Source organism: Leopardus geoffroyi, chromosome B4, assembly GCF_018350155.1.
Source record: "Leopardus geoffroyi isolate Oge1 chromosome B4, O.geoffroyi_Oge1_pat1.0, whole genome shotgun sequence".
NCBI classification, from domain to species: Eukaryota; Metazoa; Chordata; class Mammalia; order Carnivora; family Felidae; genus Leopardus; species Leopardus geoffroyi.
In genome coordinates this window covers 10,062,080-10,082,431 of record NC_059341.1, presented here as the reverse complement: position 1 = coordinate 10,082,431, position 20,352 = coordinate 10,062,080, and the positions used below count along the sequence as shown (strand labels likewise).

Here is a 20,352-nt window from a genome sequence, read left to right as displayed (position 1 = left end):
CACAGGAAAAACTATGAACTTGAAAGAGTACAAACCGGCAAGCAATAATTCTGACATTTGGGTATGTGGCTTCATGGGCTTGTTTAAATTATGAATGACTGACTTCAAATGAATATTAACTTGAGTTTTCCATAAATTTGGAAGTTGACATCCCAGAGGGGGGTAAAAAAAAAAAAACAAACCAAAAAACCAGACTTGTGACCTTTCTGCAGTATTTCACCCTAGAAGTAATTTAGCCACAGAATGCCAAGTGAATTAGGCAGTGAAATTTTTTCTAAATATAAATAATACAGAATGAAATTTTCTATATTCCAGAAAAATTTCACCAGAAGCCAGCATTCAAGACCTTCGGGAGTGACAGAATTACTGACAGAGTAGTTTCTTTCGTATTGTAAGTTTTCTAAAAAGCATTAAATGTTTGCCTGCTTTGGAAATGGAACTGAAATTGTGTCTACCACATCTGACTGCACAGAAAAGAGCAGCTGTCCATATCCTTGATCTCTGAGGCTTCTTTAGGAAGCAGAGATGATGATACTACCAAGGGTTTTCACATTGTTTCCCAAGGTATGCTCTGCGGGGGTTCCAGAAGATGCTCCATCACAAGTTTCCAGGACCACCAAAGAGTCTAGAAACACCCCTCTTTGATGTCCACATGCCTGAGAGCCATGTTAAACGTTCTGACAGTCCTGAATTAAAGTATTAGAGACACTTTAAGCCTGCATCTGCAAGCTTGCCTCGTTTTTCCTCCGGAAGCCTTTTCATCCAGCCAATGCCCTCCTGGTGTTCCATGGAACCCACTTTGGGAAACGCTAATCTAAAAACCCCTCACGTGTCAGCTGAGAGAGCAAAGAGTGAAAGTCAAACTCAAAGACTCAGCAGAAAACATATTTCAAAGTCTTCAATATCTCTGCACAGAAGGCTTTCTTGCCAGTGGTCACGAGAAACTGAAACTCAGAGGGTTCCCCCCCCCTCTGTTTTCATGAAGGAAAATATCACTTTCCTGCATAATCGGATGGTCAAATAGGAAGTTTAAAGGATGTGCAAAACAACCACCACCCCCAAAATTCTTTTCTGGTGAAGATATATCCAAGTGCTCACAACTCAGAAAAACAGGGGGAAATAAACAATGAGCTTGGGAATACGGTCATTCCAAACAATCCTCTCCAAGTCCGATTTGTTTTTTATCGACTCTCTATAAATCTTTTTTCTTCTCCCCAGTGACTCAATCAAATGTTAGCTTGGTGGACGCAATTTCAATCAAATTTAAAATTTTAGAAAATGAAGCAACAACAAGCTAAAAGCTTCAGCTTTATGCTAATGGGGAGGAGACACAGGGTGAAATGAGATCAATGACAAGGGACTTTAACAAAACTCTTTGGGAAGTAGGTAGAAGGATTCTCATTCACGTATTAGTCCTGAGGGTTCTGTTGGCTATTATTAGTGTTCTCTGTAAAATGAGTCAAGAAAAGAAAGGGTAAATGAGGAGAACCTTGGAGAAAATGAAAATGATAGCACATCAGGGACATACAAGCCATGAAAATTAGCAGTGAGCCCACATGCCCAGGACATAAAAGAAATCAGGACACTCTTAATGAGACTCAGGCAGGGCACTTAATGAGAACCTTAATATACTTTATCTTCCCTTTATATTTCATTTTGGTGTCATTAGACGCAGCAAACCAACAAGTATTTATTGAGTGCGTACTCTGTGCCCGACCCCAGGACCCAGCGCTCTGGGGAGGTCTCCAAAGGCGAGCAGCAGTGGTTTGTGATGTCGGATTTCCTGATCGGCAGCAGCAAACCACCCGGGAGCTCATCAGAAATGCAAATTCTCAGCCCCACTTGGGGCCCACTGAATCAGAAAGTCTGGGCACGGGCCCTGGCATTCAGAGCTTCCCGCATGCCCTGCAGCGGTTCAATGCTGGTGTGCAGTGGTGTTCGGGAACCACTGGCCTACAGTGCGGTTGGAAGACAGGAAAACCTTAGACGGTAGCGGGGGACAAAACGGAGCTGAAAAATCCAGACAGCTCAGTGTCATTGAAGGTACAGCTCCTCAGGAGCAAGCCGTTCCCTTTAAGGACAAACCCAGGGCGTCTGAAATTCTATTCTCTTTCTCCCCGCCACCCCTAGAAGCTCAGGCAAAAAGAGAGAAGACCGTGGACTCTCATTACAACTAAATGAACACACGAGCTAATGGGTATTCCGAGCATCTCGGCCAGATGCGGCGCTACAGAAAGATCGATTTCTATTCTTTAAATAGGCTATAAACATATATGGTACCTTAAGGGGGTCTCTATCTGTGTTATATTTGTTATCTGCAATGAGTCGAATGAGATACGGTTCTGCATTCTAGGGGAATACATTTGTACTTTATTGCCCTATTTAAAGTCCTTTTACTACTCTTTACCTGACAGCCATCGTAACATCCCTTTACTCAAGAATATTTCTTCAGACTGTGCAAATGTTTTCAGATAATAATAGTAACAATAAATGCAGTTAACATTTATCGAGCATTTTATTACGTGCTACGTACCTGATATAAATCACCTCCTAGAATTCGCCAACTCAGGAGGTAGCTGTGATTCATCCCATTGTACAGGTGAGGAAATTGAAGCTGGCAGAGAGACAATCTCCCTGGTACGCAGTGCCCTCAAGAGTGAAGTTAAGGTTCAAACTCGGGTGAACCGGACTCTAGAGAGCAAGTCCTTAACCACTGCATCCTATTCTCCTGAATTATTTAGTGTACTGGAAGGCACTGGGACATTAGCTTCACCAAAGTTAGTATCAGCCTCACTTATTTTTGGCAACTGCATGAAACGAAATAAACAGACAAGAGGAAGGCTGGAAGGTACCTGAACAATCTGGAATCTTAGGTAGTGATGCACAACACCACAAGCAGAATAAAACTAACGTACAAAAATACATGGACTTATTTTGTCAATATCCTTTTTGGTATTACGGTATCTCAAGACCACAATTAGGTACGATTCCCAATAGCAGATTCTTACCCTTGGATAGGATATTTATTATAAAACTATTAGAGCTCTATGTGTATATAAGTGAGGTCCTTATTAGTAGAACCACAGTAATGAGATATTAGTACAATATTATATCCTAGGGTATTATAATACAGGGCTATTATCACGTACTTGGCTAATAGGGTCCATACTGTTATAATGTATTAAAGCCAGATTGAGTCATAAAAATGACAATAATATAATCATCATCTTTGGTACTTGGGGGGAAAAACATTTTTCAGATGAGGCCTCCAAAGCACCTGCCTAGCATCAGTGCAAATGCATATGTGGAGAAACCGTGCTGTAGAAAAGGCTTACACGAATTAAGGCGTAAATGCTTGGAAATCTTTTGCAAAATGTAGGAAAGATTAAAAGCCCACCCAATATAGGTTGACAGCAAAAAAGATCCCGAGTGATGTCAGGAAGAATAAAATAACCTGCTCGCTGCACAGTCATCTATCGAACGCCCTGCACGTGCTGAGGACAACTCCAGGCAGGAACACACGGTAGCGGCCCAAAGACAAGAAGGCTCTGCCGCGTGGGGGGCGGGGCGCACGTCCCAGAAGACGAGGCGGAAAATGAACAAATGAGTAAACAGACAGACACTGTAGGTTCCAACAGTGAGAAACGGCATTCAGGGAGATGGAGGAGGGAGGGGAAGAGGATAAAAGGAACGGGGAGGCTATTTTTGACAGTGGGGGTCAGGGACAGTCTTCCGATGAGGTGACAGTTCAGGCAGACACTTAAAGGAAGTGAGGGTGCAAGCCGGGGCAAAACGTCTGGGGGAAGGGGTGCAGGGCACCTGAGAGGGGGTGGAGAAGGCAGGACTGAGGCCTCGGGACAGTGTAAGGACAGCGGATTTCTGGGTCGGAGTGAAGGGGAGCTGCTGGGCAGGGGACTGGCGTGACTCACAGCCCCAGGGAAGACCAGGTCCTGGGGGGACGGCTGCGGCTGGCGTGCGGCAGAGAGAGCAGAGGGGCCTGAACGACAGCGTGATGGGCACGGAGCCCACGGGACGTGCCCATGAGCTGCACGTGGAGAATGTGAGAAACGGACGAGCTGAGGGCTCTGCCCTGGCTGGCTGGGCACCCAGTATTAGGGAGACGGGGACAGGAGGCGGGAGGGGATCCAGAGTTTGCTTTGGGGCAAGTCTGAGATGCCGGAGACACACCGGAGCGGGGACAGTTGGCTACTGAAGCTGCGGCTGGGAGAAAGGGCCGAGTGAGAGACGCAACAGAGGTCACCACGGAGAACGAGGGCACAAACCACCTATTCTTAGGATGGGCCAATAAAAACAGGTGATTCCACAACAATTATGCTGTCATGTTTTTTCGCACCCACTTTTCCCTGAGGCAGTGCGGCAGAGAGAGTGGTGGGTACAACTGGAGACACGCATTCTATCCCCGGGGTCTGTCCGGGACGCTCGGGTTTACCTTCCGTATCCTACCCTTCTCATCTGCAAAAACAAACACGAGGAAAGACACGGTGACAGACCGTGACCGGTGTTGGTGATGACGGGGAGAAGCCGGAGCCTCATTCCATCCTGCTAGTGGGAAAGTCAGATGGCCCGCTCACCATGGAGAAGAGTCCAGCAGCTCCCCCAAAAGTTAAACGCTGAATTACCGCGGGACTCATCAGTTGCCTTCCTAAGCATAAACCTAACCAGAAACACAGCTGCACCAAACCTTGCGTGGGGATATTCGCAGCGGCGTTGGCCTTGACAGCCAAAACCACCTAAACGCCCATCCGCTGGTGGAGATCAGGTGGGGTCCACCCACAGTGGAGTAATACTCAGCCGTCAAGAGGAACACAGCACCGATCCACACTGCAGTAGGCAGCGGTTGCCTAGGGGAATGGCAGGCGGGCTGGAGGGGGGCAACGAAGGGGGTGAGGAAAGTATTCTGAAAGTCCACTTTTGGGGTGATGATGGTTGCAGAGCTTTGTAAATATACTCAAACCCCTGCACACTTTAGAAGGGTGGCTCTTACGGTATGTGAATTATATCTCAAATTAAAAAAAAAAACCAAACCCAAACACGCTAGAAAAATATGAGGGGGAAGAAAGATCCCCCCAGTTTCTCAGAGAAAAAGAAAAGCAGGCTGAAATGTACTGTGGGAGAAACCTCAGCATGACTCTTTCAAGTCGAGAGGATGACGAAGTCACTTGTGAGCTGGTACGACCATGACACCTGCCAACGCTGTGTTCAGGTCCCCCTCAACCACCACCCTGGCCTCCAAGCAACTTGAACCTTCGAGCACCTGGTGTAAAGTCGTGTGACTTAGAGCAAAGTTGTCAGGCTTTGAAAAGCTCTGAAGTAAATATAGGGTCCACTATGGAATGCTAACAAAAATGAACAGAAAGGGGATAAATATAAAATGTCCTTTCTTTCCCCCCCAAAACAGAAAACAAACCTCTTAGTAATTTCCTGATGTATCAACCCAGTGCTAAGCCCCCAGCTTTCCTGTTCGTCCTATAAATAAATTCTAATCAGGCAAATACAATTCATCACAAACATTCCAGATTATCCTGATTCTAACCATTGCTAACCATGTACCCACAACTGTGTCCCAATGATTAGATCATAATGTAATTTTAGTAAAATCCAGATACAGGGTAATGAGACTAATCTCATGAAGCCAGTGCTAGGTATGATCCAAAGATATGAAAATCCAAATAATCCTAACAGAACTCTTTTTACACATACTAACAGGACTGTGAATGTCTAAACAGATCAGCTTACACACTTTAAAATCTCCAGGATCTATTCAACTCCAGAGGGATTACCATTATGTCCTGATGGAAGGGTTACAAAGATCCTACTGGGTAAACATCGTGGAAAAGGGCTCAGGGAGATCTTTTTATACAAAGTAATCTTAAAAAAACAAAACAAAACAAAAAAAAAACCAGTCTGGAAAACCCAGACAAGATAAGCTTGTGTAACTTAATTGAGCAGAAAAAACTGAACATGTGTTAAACTAAGAAATAGGAGATTTATTAATTATTATTTGAGAGAGAGAGCGAGCATGCATGCACAAGCGGGGAAGAGGGGCAGAGGGTAAGAGACAGAGTGTCCACAGCAGGCTCCATGTTCACTGCAGAATCCCACACAGGGCTTGAACCCATGACCCTGGAATCATGACCCGAGCCCAAATCAAGAGTCAGACACTCAACCAACAGAGCCACCCAGGTGCTCTAGAGTTATATGTTTAATACGAAATCTTACACTCGACACCATCTACATCTGCAATTTTAATGCTATTTTCTCATGAAATGAGAGGGTTTGGGAACTTTCTCTGGCATGGTTAAGTACTCCTGCTCCAAGCTTTAAAGGGAAATCCCAAAGAATGTATGTTTATACTCATAGCACGTGGGTCTTAATATTACACTATTCACCTTCCCAGCTCTGTCCTACTTAGGAGGACAGACGACTGTGGTTCCTCTCTCTCTCTTTTGGGGTCTGTTGCTATGTCTTTATAATGTCACTACCTGTTATGGATGGAACATGTGTCTCCCCTCTCCAAATCCCTATGTTGAAGCCCCAGCAGTCAAAACGATGATAGTTGGAGGTAGGCTCTGGTGAGGTCATTAGGTTGAGATGAGGTCATGAGGGTGGGGCTCCTCTGATGGGATTAGTGCCCTTTTAAGAAGAGGAAGAGACCAGAGCCCTCACTCTTCTCTGTCCTGTGGAGACACACAGCAAGAAGGTGGCCATCTACAAATAAGAGGGGCTTTACCAGACACTAGATCTGCTGGTACCTTGATGTTGGACTTTCTAGTCTCTACAGCATGAGAAATAAATGTTGCGTAAGCTGCCCGGTCTGTGGGGAATTGTTACAACTCCCCCCGCCCCCAACTGAGTAAGACCCCGTTAGTGGCAGGACGTCAGAAGACTAGCCATTAACACAATCTATTACAGAGGTGGAGCTCAAGAGCAGGCATACTACAGCCGGATCACAGAAGGGCCCAAAAGGTAGAAGATAAATGGTTGGAAGAGAGATCACGAAAGAGGAGGCTAGTAAAACATGATCTTTTCTGTGAATGGGGATACAACTTTGAGGATGCAGGGTTCCCCCAGCACCTAAAATAGTCCCTGGCAGAGAAGTAAGCATTTAATAAATATTTGCTGAACCAAGAAAAACAATTAAGATCATTATACAGGGTAAAGGGAGAGACCAACCAGACCAGAATGACAAATAATGGAAACGAAATAAATTACTACATAGGAAATACAGCATAAAACAGAGTTTTCCTGGCAGCTCAGGGTTCTACCACCCCGTGATTAAAATTCCGTCTAATTACACCTTTAAAGTTTCCATAAACCATTGTTCCTTGCATTCTATGATGCAATTTATTATACGTGAAAATGTTGTTATAGCAGATTAAGGTCTTATCAAGTACTACACAGAAGTCAGTGTGTTTATATAACAGACAGCCTATTTTAGATCGTCTCCAAAACAGCATCTCAGTCTTGTGAGTGCTTATTCTGTATTATCTCCATGTTGCTGGAGGCAAAGGCCACACCGTGAAAATGTGGCCAGATATACGAATACTGCCATTTCCTTCTGCCCTGCCCTGGCGTGGGCTTTCACTTCCTCTTGGGCCGGCTTTCTTTGGAATCTCATGGTCCCCTCGTCAATGATGTGAAAATTATAAAGTTTTTCTAAATCTGCCACTTTCCTAAGAGACCCTGAACTCTGAAGATGGGAAATCTTCAATTAAAACTGTGTAACAGCCCAAATACATGCCCCCAACACATTCTGTTCTCCATCCCTAGAATGGTTTTGAAATCCTTTCAGAAATGACACAGTAATGGTAGCATGATGGAAGCGTAACAGAGAAAATAATCCTTCTGTCCTCCCCGCCTCGGCCACTCGACATATACCACACGTCCCAACGTCACCAGGAATTTAAAAAAATGTATCTGCATAGTTGAACTGCCTTGGGCCCAGGGTCTCCTTCAGGAGCACTGGCATAAAAGTGTAAATTGAAACAGATATATAATTATTCCTCATTTTGTAATGAAACTAGCCTGCAAAACTGATAGGTGCAAGTTCTCACTGCAATGATGAACGTTACGAAGCACATTTAACATTTACCTCCCAATGAGTGGCTTTCAAGAAAGCTTCAAAAATAAACCCGGGACTCAAATTTCTTCTTCAATAATGTGCATCGAGGAGCTCACGAAGCTTCCGCGAGGAACAAAACGTGTATGTAGGCAAGCACGGAATACGCAAAGTCGTGTCTCTTGGGGTACATAATTAAGCCCACAGCCTCGGCCCTCAGGTGGTGTCCCGGGGCACCGTCAGAGCTCCCTGTCCCCACAGCTGGAATGCAGAGATCTCAGGAAGTGCTGGTGTTTGGTCCCACGACACACTCTTTGTCTTTACGTCCCACATCCTGGCAGCTGGTAGGAGCTCCATGTGCTGAGGTCATTTCAATACTCAGCACTGGAGTTCTCGACTTTTCCCCCGTTTTCTTCTTCTTTTTTTTTTTTTCTAATTTTTTTAATGTTTTATTTTTAAGACAGAGAGAGAGCATGAGTGGGGATGGGGCAGAGAGAGAGGGAGACACAGAATCTGAATCTGAAGCAGGCTCCAGGCTCTGAGCTGTCAGCACAGAGCCTGACATGGGGCTTGAACTCATGAACTGTGAGATCATGACCTGGGCCGAAGTCGGACGCTCAACCGACTGAGCCCCCCGGGCGCCCCTCCCCCTTTTTCTTTTGATTTGACACGGTTGCACCTTCCCTGTGCCATATGGAGCATTAGGTGCTGTGGTCAGAGAGCTCTCACTTCATCTTGGTTTCTGTGCTCAGGGTCCTGCAGTCTAATGGGAGAGCGTGACCAGGACCCAAGATGCTGCATGACCACGGTACGTGCCACGGGTGCACACTGTGGTTTACGTGTCCCCTGCACATGCGCAGGCACAGTGGTCACCTTGGGGTGGGGGTGGGGGATGTGGAATGAGGAGGCCATGCAGCTGGTTTCCTACTGAAGGGCCCACATACCCCTCCTCCAGTTCAAAGATTTTATAAAGGCTTCCATTTTTAATTCCAAAATCATGTTTAATAAGGAAGTTTCATTACTGCCAAAAATGTTTTAATAAAAGTGAACCCAACCAGTGTCATTTAAAATAATTATTGTGATTTCAAGCTCTTATACGGGGTTCCAAATATTAAAATGGTTTTATGTGGGATATTTATACAAAGGTTATAGCACATTTTAAAACCGTAATCCTTTGGAATGAGTGTTTCATCCTCCCTCCATTTGTAATTATGTAGAATACATAAATTTTAGGTGTAATATGTACGAAATCAGTGCTACAATGGATATTGTAAGTCTCACTCCAGAATTCATTTTTCGAGCTGTGTAGTGCATAATATTAGATTGATTACAGAAATCCTGTCCGAATTCCCACTGTCCCTGCACCATAACTACTACTCTTTTGGTGCATTTTGGCCGAAGAGTGATTATTCTCTAATAGGACTGTTCACACCTTGCCTAAGCGGACAACCATCCTGTATCAGTAAGTTAATAAGCACTGCAGTTAGAAAGACTCTTCCATTTCACACACCACACACTCCACCTGCGTGCCCTGGTGATGTAACACAGCGAAAACCACCTCTGATGCATTCTAAGAAGAGAGACATTCTTCTCTTAAGAACGTAGGTCAGAGGGGGGGTGCCTGGGTGGCTCAGTCGGTTGAGCGTCCGACTTCGGCTCAGGTCGTGATCTCTCTGTTTGTGAGTTCGAGCCCCGCATCGGGCTCTATGCTGACAGCTCAGAGCCTGAAGCCTGCTTTGGATTCTGTCTCTCTCTCTCTCTCTCTCTCTCTCAAGGATAAATGAATAAAGTTAAAAAAATTAAAAAAAAAAAAAAAAGAATGTGGGTCAGAGGGCATATGCAAGAGGACTCAACTAGAAGCCCGCACACAGGTGGGGAACAGAGACCTCATTTCTCAAATGAGGCTGACGTGTACCCTCTTGCTGGTGTGGCTTGGCCCTCTCATGGGGAGCCACCTCCAGGGACGGAGGGACACAGCATTGCCCACATATGCTGGGGCTCCCCTGCCCATTACTACTGTCAGAGGAGGCAGACTTATAATTCAGCGTGGCTACCTACCTGGAGGTGCCATGGGGCATTTTTACAACATCCAGTAAAAATCACAAACTAAAATTACTTTGGTTTTACCATAAGCCTAATAACGAGGGATCTAAGGTTTTATACTTATCCATACCTCATTAACCCAACCTGTATCTTGATTTTTTTCTTGCTCTCTACCTTTATGATTTTTTAAAAAATTAAAAGTTCTAGGGCTATGGACCAGAAGCACATCGTGACATGAAAGCCAAGTATCATGGCAAATCCATTCCAAAATGGAGACTGGAAAGGTCAGTAAGAAACAGCCCAAGCTGGGATGGGAGGGAACTTCATCTTGTGAAGTACTGAGTGTAACAAACAGATGAAGAAACAACTCTTGCTATTCTTTCAGTAAATTACAAAACCCTTTGTGGGATTCATAATGCTCTTAATAAATTGTTGGAATGGGACCGTGGCCAACTTAAGAACACTCCGGAAGCAGCCACCGCTGAGCAGACAGGCTCCATCCACCACCTCCCGTGACTGACAGCAAGCCCAGGCTACTGAGGCAGAACACAGCTCACAAAAAGACACCCACATAAAATGGACAGATGAAATGGGGAGACCCAGCTTCCACTGACCCCCATCAGGCTAGGGAGGGTAGTTGAGGATATAAGCTTTCTAAGAAAGAGAAGGTTGAGAATAACAAGCTGAAGCCAAAGAGTGAGTCATGCGAGATGCCCACAGTCAAGAGGGCAAGAAGAATCGGGTGTGGGGAGTTTGGGGGTGAGAGGCCTGAAGAAGCATCAGGAAAGTAAAAAGAACCACATGCCACAGAGGTCAAGTGAGGAATACCAAGGAGACAGGCATTTTGCCAAGTACCTAGAAGACATGCAGTGAATACGTAACGACATAAAAAACACCGAGCCATACTGATGCTTCCCTCAGCCGCCAGTGAGGAATGAGGTTCATTTTAAATCCCCAGAGAGGACTTCAGGGTCAAACTAGCCAAGGAACAGACCCAGGGGAACCATGTTCCCATCAGGAATTGGTCTTAGGGGGCTAAAAGAGACCAAGACACCACCAGATGGCAGCACAGAGCCAAATACAATTCCCATTTATTCTTCTGGGATATAGGACAACACTGGATCACAGGAATGGCCAATGTATCACCAGAACGTCTACTTTTATGTTTAATAAAAGATACGATTAGAGAAATAAAAATCGGTCCCCAAAGAAAGGTAAATATTGAGGCTGAAGAAGCCTCTTGTCATCGCACAGAACAGACCCTCAATTAGTAACTGTACCTTTGCTGTGCAAATGACAGGGGAGAGTAATTAACAATTAATAGAAGCTGCCCTCAATTTAAAGCCTCGAAGGGAAGTAATTAAATTTAGTAGAAGCTGTAGCCTCTAAACAAAGATACATAACACAAATACAAAAGGAAACACAGATTTGAATAATAAATGCAAATTAGAAACAAGGTTTGACTACAGACTGAAGAGAAGTGATCCTAAAATTATTTTCCCTAAGAAACGCTCAGTTCAAGAGACTAGTTTATGAACCTATTTTAATCTAGGCCAAGGTTTGATGTGAATCCTGGCTGATGTTTCTTAAGTACAACCTTGCTTCCTGACTGTTTATGCATGCAGATCAGACAGCTTCCCGCGGTTTGAATTAGCTGTACAAGTACCTTTCATATCAATGCAGATATACTTGATATATACAGTGTCAACACTACTACCAGGCATGGAGATCGCAAACACTGCTCTGCTTGTTGGTCATGAAATAAAATTGCCAAGCAGAATTTGTGTAGCTCCAGAGGGTAAATTAATGCAGGCAACACAGTTATCAGCAGTCTTTAGCCTGCCTCTCGAAGCTTCTAACAGAAACATATAGGGAACAGAAGCGTTACATCTGGCTACAGCTGCACATTACATGGTCCATTGAGACTCAGAGGCTGATGGCTGAACTGAATAACAAACAGCTGGGTATAAATGTAAAAATCAGGAAATCGATTTTAAACACACCTACTTCACAAATCCTCTGAAATCGCAGCACTGAATGAGAAAGAGCAGTTAGTACTGAAGAATGCAAAAGCATCGCTGAGATTAGAACTCAAAAATATACCTGGGCTCCCCGGTGTCATTATACCTAGGCTGGGCTCTCCTGTTACTCTTTCACAAAGGGCAGTGTGGTCACACACAAAGGCAGGACCATCAGATCATTTTCTCGCTCGGGTCATGCGCCAGTTGAAAGTCAGCAGAAGAAACTGAGCTTCCTACTTGAGCTTTCAGAACGAGGTACTGTTGTTTCATGAGTGGAACTGAATTGAATGGAAAGGTTGCCCTGAAAAAGTGGGCCTCAGGGTCCTCCGATGCTGAAACCCTGGGCGGTGGGAAGGGTGTTCAGACAAGGCTGTAGCCAGGCAAGCTCGGTACGTGAGATTCAGGTCAGAAAGACACAGAAGTTCCCGAGACAGCATGTCTCGAAGTGGCCGGCAGGGTGCACGCACATGAAATGCAGAATAAGCTTTTGTTAAGTTTTGTTACATTTGCTTTTGCGAAATTTCTTCAATTTTCTATCCAGGAGGATTTAAGTATGGGAATGGGTCAGAGAAAGAAAGGCTAGAAATTCCTTTTCCTGAACGCTTAAAAGCAGGAATAACCCTTTTTGTGGGAAGGTTTGGGTTAGTCCTATGTACAGACTTTTTAAAAGCCGGCGAATACGTTTGTACTATATTGAAGAAGGGCTAGTGACACAGGATCAGATGCGAGAAGACCACGTATTTTATCATCCAAACTTGGGACACTTTTTAGGCTGAAAGAGGGATGATAATGATGACTGCATGACAACTGGTACGAACTGGGAGCATCCCAGCTAACCAGGACACCTACTCCCTGTAACTTGAGCACCAGGTGCATGGCAAGGAGCTTGAGGTCCGATATGGAATGCCAGTTAAGTGGCTATTATCCCATCGGCTTATTTTCATTCTCTGTGTGCCCACTTGTCCTCAAGATTCCAGATCTAGTGTAAATTAAAGAGCATGTCTAAAGGAAGCTCAGGGAGCAAAAGGGCAGAGTTATAGGTGAGATCTTGCACAATGCATTCTGTGGATCACACCAGATCCAATCTGACTTCATGGAATAGGGCACTGCTATGCTCTGGCAGCTGTTTTAGATGAGAAAGAACTACAAGAGCACAGGTTTTAATCATTAATCCTGATTTCCCCCATCTCTCACACTACCCGGATGCTACAATCCAAATGGCCAAGATCATGAAAGTGCTAATGTACATGAACACTTCCACCGAGAAACCATATTTTCTCTCCTGGGTTCTTGGTAGTAAGGAACACGTGAAATATGATTGTTGAGAACTCTAGGAAGGATCCAGATAAAGCAAAAAAAAAAAAAAAATTGGTATTACTGACCCAACGTGATCTACAAGATGAAGAATGAAGGTCGTCAGAAAGACAGAACAGTAACATTCTTATTTCCCAATAAGAAAATCCTTTATTTGCCCAAAACAACACAATTGTGCAGATCCTTCTTTAAACCAGTGTTTCCCCAAAGAAACAAAGTCAACAGTGATGAATAAAGCTCAAGTAACCAAATGGAGGAATTGCTGGCAACGCTTTATAAAATTCTGTTACACGCGGAACAGGCAGCAACCATCCAGTCCATTATGAGACTTTAAATATTTTTGTTGAGAATGATGATTAAGGCAGAACTCTTGTTCAAGGAGATGCAGTTTAGAGAAAAAACAAAAAAAAACAAAAACAAAAAAAAAACAAAAAACAAAAAACCGAAACAGATTTCAGTTCAGAAAATCAGAAAATGTTTAGGTGGTTTCCACATGACAGACAAACTGATCGATTCAGCCAAATAATAGGTCAGCTGTGACTCATAAATCCTAAACTCCTCAGCTGTCCAACTTAATTTTAACTATTCAATCTGTGGTTCAAGCCAGAAAACTGCCGTGCTCTTTCTGACTTGCACTGAATTTACCGCACTGCCGTGGAATCAATTCACTATTGTAGGGGCCAACAAGAAACCTCGAGAATCAGATAACTTTAAGAGCTAATTTACTTTGGTTCTGGGCTAATTACATTTCCTAAAGTAAGTTTTGCTGATTGGTTAAGAACCCAAGCTATCAAAAGCCCAGGTATTTAGAGACATAAACACATAACCTGTCAAAAAAGAGCCCTGAACATAAGAGAAGGTTATTTGTAACTCACAGAGGGAATTTATGAAATACACAAATTGAGTTGCCCTCATTTATACCTTGCAACTGGGCAATTATATTATGGAGACTGGCTACACCTCACAGAGGCCTTGCTTCAAAAGCTGCAACAATCCACTTAAAGATAAAATAAAAACCCACAACACTTGTTGATGTACTGTATTCCACAGAAGGCGTTTTACTTGGAAACCAGAGTTGATTTCAACTCTATGAATGTTAAAAATACTGAACACAGTTACTTTCGTGTGATATATAAGGTGGTCTATTCAAAACCCAACACACCTTAAGAGTTTATAATTTATGTTAGGAAGGAACATCCAATTCACCAAGTACACACTAGAGCTCAAGAGATTTCAACTATTCACAATTTAATTATGACCTGACAAATACTTCTTCGATGACATTTCTGTCCTGTCAGGGCGGGGCCTGATAGAACCAGGAACAGTCTGGGGCAGCTGGGTGGCTCAGTCGGTTGAGTGTCTGACTTTGGCTCAGGTCATGATCATAAGGGTGAGTTCGAGCCCCACGTCAGGCTCTCTGCTGTCTGCTCAGAGCCTGCTTTAGATCCTCTGTCCCCTTCTCTCTGCCCCTCTCCCGCTTGTGCGCTCTCTCTCTCTCTCTCTCTCTCAAAAATAAACCAACATTAAAAACAATCAGGAACAGTCTGTGGGTTTTCTGAGCAACCTCAGTCAAGTGTTGGTTCTGCTTCTACTGTGGATTAAAGCTTCACCATGACTTTTCTTCAGGTTCTTGTCGAATTTGAACTCTACTAGGGTCTGGAGAGGGAGTTGTGACATTCTGAACTATCACGTAAATGAGAAATGTAATACCTTCAAAACAGTAACGATAAACAGAGCAACGACGTCATCAGAAAACATAATGTGACAGTGATGGAATGGAACTGCTGCGGGAAGTCAACAGTGTCTGTATCTCAACCAACTCTCTCAAAGTGGCCCACTCAAGCGTGGATCGAAATCCAACTGTGGTTCCTCATTTTACATCCTGGATATAGAGCGTTCGTGAGAGGAGGTGCCACTGTGACTTAGGTGACAATGGAGCGAACCAAGTGCTCAAAGAGTAGTAGCATTTTCTTCCAATTAGGTGATCATCCTTGGGAACCTAGCATTTTGACAAAGTGTTCAAACATCGGAGAACGGAGCCGATATCGCGCAGTTGAGAGCCATGGTATTGGGCCTTATAGTCTGATTTCTGAAAGCCTTATAATGAGGGTGGAGTGGGTATACATTCCATTCTTTGGCTGTATTTTTGTTCAACAAAGCCTGCAATTTTCAGTCACTTGAAAATGTAATTATAGATAATGTTTGCATCAGTAGCAAGAATACAATAAGCACACGGGGCATGAGAACTCCACTCAAATCACATCCTCTTAGGTTACGACGCTTGTCTCCTGCCAAGAGTAAAGGCACGTCGACAAGCTCATACTCGATATGAAATGGTTTGAGGGTTAGACCAGCCCATGCACGAATTCTCCTCTAACCTGTCCGTATCCCTTCCTTTACATTGGCTATGTGGTCATGAAACAGCTATCTACCATTTGCTGAAAATCCAGAGTCCCCTCAAATGTTTAGACACTTGAGCAAAAAGCTACCAAGAGGGCCAAAGTTTACAGACACTTGAAATGGATGGGATACCGTGTTCAAGGTGGTCACAACTGTCAGTCCATTTGTTCAGGGACTCCCTTATGCTACTGCCTACTTACTTGGCCCACTTATGGAGGGATAAACCTGCATGTAGCATAGAAAGGATTCTGCAAAAAGTCACCAACTGAGGGGGACAGTAGAGATTGAATACCACCTGAGAGCCTTTTTCTAATTCACAAGGCGGCCTGCTCTGGGCTCAAGGCGCCCCTGAGAAAGGCCAAGTGTTCATCTGAATTAGATGTAAAAATTAAGAAGTTGGAAGTACACAGGGGGAAGGCCAGGTGCCTAATGAAGTCTTCACGAGAAACCTCTTCATGAAATATACGGCTATCTCGAATGAAGAACAAGGACCCGCCTTAACATTCAATGTTAACTGCTTCTTTATCTCTGCAGTAAGTGAGAATCTGAGGCATTAAGAGATCTTGACATTGCTATGGTGCCCCTTTCTACTGACATCGCTCACAACACACTTGCCTTCTAGACTCAGAAATCGGTCTCGCTATGAAATAAAATCAAGAACAAGCAATTTATGTGAAAAAGCACATAAAAAGCAGATTATTACTGGGTCACAGCGAAGAAATTGTACTTCATCCTCGGAACCCGCATCGTCAGCTGCCAAGTCACCAAAGTAACCAGAAATTCAGCGTACTTATGGTCCTAGAAGTGTCTAAGAATCCCTCAACAGGCAAAGACAGCCTCCTGGACCAAAATGCAAGGTGGCCTGAGAGAAAGACCTCAGGCTTTGTAAACAAGCACTTGGAAACAGAGGAATACCCTCCCCCTTCCCCCAAACCTCTTTCTTGTTTGCAAAACAGGAACAATACAGCTTAATCTTGCAAAATTTTTCTGAAGATTATTGATATTTTATATAAATTCCTTACTTAGCCTAATGGCTGGCCTCCAGGGTATCCTCGGCTACTATCATAAAAAATTTCACAAAGTACACTCAGGAAGGAAGGTAGCGTTCTTTAAAGCACCCGTAATCAGGAGAAAAACATTTAAAAAGGAGTATTTATTTGTCCAAGAATTATAGCTTTGTTGACATGAGAGAACATTTTTTTGGCTTCTGGGCAGACATCATTATTTTATTGAACAGACAACTAGAAATCCCAAACTGAATCAAAAGTATCATGTTCTGAGTAGACCTGAAAAAAAAAAAAAAAGACACAGGAGCAAGATAAAGGCCACCACGTGGCTTCTGTGGCTGACCATGGTCCATTCTTGGTCACTTTTTATAACTACTGGAACAAAATCTTGGCCCAGCTGAAAGGCTGCCTACAAGTTAATTGGACTTCTTTGATACTGTGATGATAAAATGAGCCGATTGCAAAGTACCGATCAATCTGTCCAGGAATGTTTGCAGTATGTGCATGGCTGGCCCCTTCTCCAAAGGCTTTGCCAGCTTTGGGCCACATGCCTAGTTTTCCCTTCCCAACAAGCTCAGGACCAGCAGTCATCTCTGATGGGACAGTGCTCCCACTGCATCAGGGTGACGACGTTCACCCTAATGCCAAGCGGTCTGTTCCGCAAGGAAGGGGACGCTTAGCTTTGGCGGTCACGCTAGTGACCTGGAGATCCGCAGTCAACATCATTCTCTCAGCCGGAGCGGGTGCCGAGTGTTCCCCTGGCCCATCACCGACAACACCCTTCAACCCACGCACGCGGGCAGGCTGTATAGGCTTCCCAACTGAACCTGAATACGTGTGATCTCAAGCAATCAAGCGACGTATAACATTAGGAGCAAATCTTCACCCTAGCTGAGGCAGCTCTAGTCTCTTAGGACGTCAAGGACTCGGTCAGCTATGTTGGGAGAAGTGCCTGTTTATCAACACACAGACCAGAGTCACTGCCACGCCTCCTGCTGTTGGGCACCATCCGAATACACACCCTATACCCCCTGTGCCACCGCATAAAAATCCCTGATTCCCTCTCCAAGTCTTTTCCTTCCTCAGTGACTCTCCTTCTGTGTTCTCTAGGCACTCTGTGGCCTGAACACCTAAAGAGGAATTAGGCACCAGTGTCCACCATAGTCCCTCTCCATATTCACATCACCCAAATTGTTTTCCCAATGGCTGGGTTTCTGCTAGGGCTAGGAGTCCCACTATCGGGAACCAGCCTGCGTATTGTGCAGTTGATTCTCTCCCCATAAGAAAATCAAAATCTACTTCAGCTGGTGTAGAGATGGGCTTTTTTTTTTTTTCCCCCAGAAAGCGCATAAGGGGATATTGGATGAAGATATTGCTTTTTGCTTCAACCCTATCCCAGAATGGAAGGTCGGACCACGAGTTCAGTTGGAAGACGAACTGCATTTCATTTCTCAATCATCATGCAGAAAAGGGAGAGAAAAAAAAAAAATCAGTCTTTATAATGTTGTCCTGGGGACTGAGCATTTTCTGGAAGTTTATATGGGAGCAATACTGCTTTATGGGTCTTTGGCTGCGACTTTAAAGCACGAATGTTCTGAGGGAGAAAACATTAACCGGTCAATTGTAATGAGGTTTCACTGTACTTCACTCTCCCAGGAAATGGAGGTGAACTTGTGGTCAGTTTTAAGTACCATGAAGCTAATAAAATATTTAGGTTGTCATTCCTTTCCCAACGTTAGCCTCACAGTAATTCTGTGGGACAGGTAAGGAGCATATCTTATTATCCTTATTTTCTAGATGAGGAATCTTGACAAGTCAGCCAAGACCTTAAGCGGGCATGGAACAAACCAGAAGACAAGCCAGGGGAAGGCTTCAGACTGCTGTTTAGTAAAGGGTCTTTAGTCTTGAGGAGCAACCTCCAACCCTGTAGCAACATCCCTAGTGATCCCGGCCTACTACGCCCAAGCAGGACCCAATGCAGGACCCAAGGCAGGGCAAACGTCCCTGACGAGCAGAAACAATCTAACAGGAAGTTATTTCTAACAAACAATTTAAACCCACACACACCTCACGGCATTAACATGGTTTCTGTATGAAGAATAAGGTTTCCTGAATTCTTCTCTGGAGAAAAGTGAATTCTGTGGCCAGGGTCCATTCGGGAAAGAGACACAGAGTGCTTTGCTTGGTCTCCACTCCAACAGAGTGCTTCTTAAGGGGCCTCACAGGACCAGGAGTGAAGGAGCACCTGTTCAGGACTGCCCTCGTGAATACAGGACAGGAAGAAAGACAGTAGATATTGGAGGTGACCCTTTGACATCTAAGAGTAAGAAAAAAGGCAGTAAAAGGAGAGAGAGAGAGAAAGAGGGAAAAGGAGTCGGGAAAACGTGGCTTTTTGTGAAAAGAGAGAATCCTGACAGGTAGCGTCAGCATGTAAAACAGACGTGCCTGGCAGAGGCACCAGTGGTGGTAACCAGCACGCAGGCTTTCTAAGAACTGGCGTGTAGCCTTTAAATCCTGACACCCAAGAGAGATGGCTGCGTGGACAACGGGAGTCACGAGGAAAGAGGTCACCAGCATGGACGGAAGGGAGTAATTGCAGTTGGAAGCCTCCTGGTGACGATTCTGAGCAAGCAGACACAGCTGCCGAGCATCCAAATATAGCCGCCGCCCGAGACAATGGCATCCGTAAAGTTAATCGTTCTGAAATACGCTCCCCTTCTGCTCGCCCAGAAAACTCAACACCCCTTCTGTAACGTATGAAGACAAAATACAGCTCTGTGCACAGAAACGCGCAGCTACTCTGGTTGTAGGAGTTGACTACAAGTGACGGCCGAGGGCTTTCCACGCTGCCCTCCCGTCAAGGCTCCCGTTGGGAGAGATGTGTTGTGGACACACGTGGCCCCTTCTCTTCACACGGAGGAGAACTCTTCGGGAAGGGCCTAATTAGATGGGCCTAGAGAAGATTCAAATACAAGAGCCAAGAAGATATCAATCGGGAAAGCCTAAGGAAGGCAGGAAGCAAACTCAGAAACAGCTATCCTGTTTAGGACCACAAGGAAATGAGCGGGTGCAAAGAATCAGGAGCGGAGAGCCACACAAAGCAGACTGACTGCATGAATATACCTTAGTCTTCTCCCCAAGTCTTCCCTCCTCCTGCCTTTTCACCTTATCTTTGCCTTTATCACTCCCCTAAGGTTTTTTTTTTTTTTTTTAATTTTTTTTTTTCCAACGTTTATTCATTTTTGGGACAGAGAGAGACAGAGCATGAACGGGGGAGGGGCAGAGAGAGAGGGAGACACAGAATCGGAAGCAGGCTCCAGGCTCTGAGCCATCAGCCCAGAGCCCGACGCGGGGCTCGAACTCACGGACCGCGAGATCGTGACCTGGCTGAAGTCGGACGCTTAACCGACTGCGCCACCCAGGCGCCCCATCCCCTAAAGTTTTCAAGGAACAAAGGGGACGTCAGGTTTCCACATTACTTGCTCTA

General features: G+C 44.7%; 1 protein-coding gene across 9 annotated transcripts in view; it reads right to left on the bottom strand.

The window, feature by feature from the left end:
• The window catches only part of CELF2 (CUGBP Elav-like family member 2), an 836,861-nt gene that overhangs the window by 281,786 nt on the left and 534,723 nt on the right, over positions 1-20,352 (bottom strand). The window lies entirely within an intron of this gene.